The 2784-nt window shown below is 34.6% G+C and overlaps 1 protein-coding gene across 1 annotated transcript in view; it reads left to right on the forward strand.

Moving 5' to 3' along the window:
- NRK (Nik related kinase) overlaps positions 1–2784 on the forward strand; it is a 243831-nt gene that overhangs the window by 87463 nt on the left and 153584 nt on the right. The gene's annotated exons all lie outside the window — the stretch shown is intronic.

Raw genomic sequence — 2784 nt, forward strand, 5'->3', positions numbered from 1 at the left:
ACTAATACAATATTTGTCCTTCTATGATTGACATATTTTACTCAGCATAATGTCCTCCAAATTCATCCACGTTATGCATTGTTTTGTAGACTTTACGTTATTCTTTAGTGTTGCATAGTATTCCATTATGTGTACATACCATAGTTTGCTTATTCATTCTTCTGTTGATGGGCTCCTAGGTTTTTTCCATCTTTTTGCTATTCCTCTGCCATTTTTCAATTGAATTGCTTACCCTTTTGTTTTTAAGGTGCTAAAGTTTGCTGTAAATTTTAGAGATTATTTCCTTGTCCAATACGTCATTGACAGCCCCTCCCCCAGTTTGTAGGTTCTCTTTTTACTCTTTTAATGGAGTGTTTTTTTTGCATATAAATGTTTAATTTTTAAGACGTCCCGGTTGTCTAGTTTGTCTTCTGATGTCTGTGCATTTTTAGTTATGTTTGGTAATGTATTCATGCCATGTATTAGGGCCCCAAAGTTTGCTCCTATTTTTATTTTGATAGTCTTTATAGTTTTAGGTTTTACATTTAGGTCTTTGATACATCTTGATTTTATTTTTGTCTATGGTGAGAGATATGGATCCTTTTTCATTTTTTTTTTCTGTAAAAAAAAAAAAAACACCCAGTTTTGCCAGCAACATTTGTTAAAAAGACTATCTCTTCCCCATTTAATGGGTTTCAGCCCTTTGTCAAAGATCAGCTGTCCATAGGTGGATGGATTTACTTCTGGGTTCACAATTCCATTCTATCTTCTATGTGTCTGTCATTGTACCAAAACCAGGATGTTCTGACTACCATGGCTTTATAGTAGGTTTTGAAATCGGGGAGTGTGAGGCCTCCCACTTTGTTCCTCTTTAGTTGTGCTTTGCTTATCCAGGGTCTCTTTTCTTTCCATACAGAGCTAGTGATTAGTTTTTCCATCACTCTGAAGAATGATAATGGATTATAGATGAGGCTTGCATTATATATATGTTGTTGTTGTTATGTGCCGTCGAGTCGGCCCCGACTCATAGCGACCCCTCCTTGGGTTACCGAGGCAGTATCACTACAGAAGTAGGATTGCCCAACCTTCCTTCCAAAGAGTGGCTGGTGGGTTTGAACCTCCGGCCTTCTGGTTAGCAGTCAAGTGCTTTAGCCACTATGCTATCAGAGTTCCTTGCATTATATATATATTGCTTTAGGTAGTATTGACATTTTTACAATATTAAGTCTTCCTAATCATGAACATGTTTTATTCTTCCACTTATATAGATCTCTTTCAGTTTTCTTGTAGTAGTGGTTTGCAGTTTTCTTTGTATAAGTCTTTTGTAACTCTGGTTAGATTTATTGTAAATGGTGTGGTTTTCCTAATTTCCTTGTCAGAGTTCTCTTTATTAGTGTAGTAGAATCCGATTGTTTTTTGTTATGTTGATCTTGTACCTTGCCACTTTTCTGAATCTTTCAATTAGTTCCAGTAGTTTTCTTATTGACTTTCTGGGATTTTCTATGTATAGGATTTTATCATCTGCAAATAGAGATTATTTTACTTTGTATTTGCCAATTTAGATGCCTTTTATTTCTTCTTTTTGCCTGGCTAGGACATCCAATACAATATTGAATAAGAGTAATGATAAAGGGCATCCTTGTTTGGTTCCCATTCACAAGTGAAATGTTTTCAGTCTCTCTCCATTGAGAATAATGTTGGCTGCTTGTTCTGTGTAAATGTCCTTAATTATGTTGAGGAATTTGCCTTCTATGTCTGTTTTGCCAAGTGTTTTAATTAAGAATGGATATTAAACTTTATCAAATGGCTTTTCTGTATTATAGATATAATCATGTGGTTCTTTTCCTTTATTTGACTTTATGTGATGGATTACATTGTATGCTTTTCTAATGTTGAACCATCCTTGGAGACCTGGTATGAATCTCACTTGGTCATGATGTATTATTTTTTTATATACGTTGTTGGATTCTTTTGGCTGGGATTTTGCTGGGAATTTTTATGTCTATGTTCATGAGGCATATTGTTGTACAATTTTCTTTTTCAGTGATGTCTTTGGTATCAGGGTTATTGCTTCATCAAATGAGTTCAGAAGTATTCCACCCTTTTCTATGTTCTGGAATGGTTTGATTAGAATTAGTGCAAGCTCTTCTGTGAATGTTTTATAGAATTTGCTAGTGAAGGACATTTCTGTTGGGAATTTTTAATGATTTAAAATTCAATTTTAAAATGCAATTTCTTCTTTTGTGATGTGTCTGTTAAATTTGTTTTTACCTCTTATTATGTTCAATTGGATAGGTGGTGTGTTTCTGGAAATGTGTCCATTTCTTTTAGGTTTTCAAATTTGTTAGAGTACAGTCCTTCATAGTATTTTGCAATTATCCTTTTTATTTCATTTGGTTCTGTTGTGACACCACCTATTTCATTTCTTATCCCTACTATTTGCATCTTTTCTTCCTTTTCTTTGTTAAATTTGCCAGTGGTTTGTCAATTTTATTAATCATTTCAAAAAACCAACTTCTGGTCTTGTTGATTTTTTCTATAGCCCTTCTATTTTCTGTTTCATTGATTTCTGCTCAAAACTTCATTATTTCCTTTCTTCTGGTGACTATAGGCTTTTTACCCACCAGCCACTCCTCGGAAGGAAGGTTGGGCAATCCTACTTCCGTAGTGATACTGCCTCGGAAACCCAAGGAGGGGTCACTATGAGTCGGGTTTGACTCAACGGCACATAACAACAACAACAACAACAATTATAAAAAGTCAAGGAAAAGACTATGTATGGAAGGAAACCTTCATTATTGTTTA

Source organism: Orycteropus afer, unplaced genomic scaffold, assembly GCF_000298275.1.
Source record: "Orycteropus afer afer isolate SDZICR_OR568_19922 unplaced genomic scaffold, OryAfe1.0 scaffold00447, whole genome shotgun sequence".
Taxonomy (NCBI): domain Eukaryota; kingdom Metazoa; phylum Chordata; class Mammalia; order Tubulidentata; family Orycteropodidae; genus Orycteropus; species Orycteropus afer.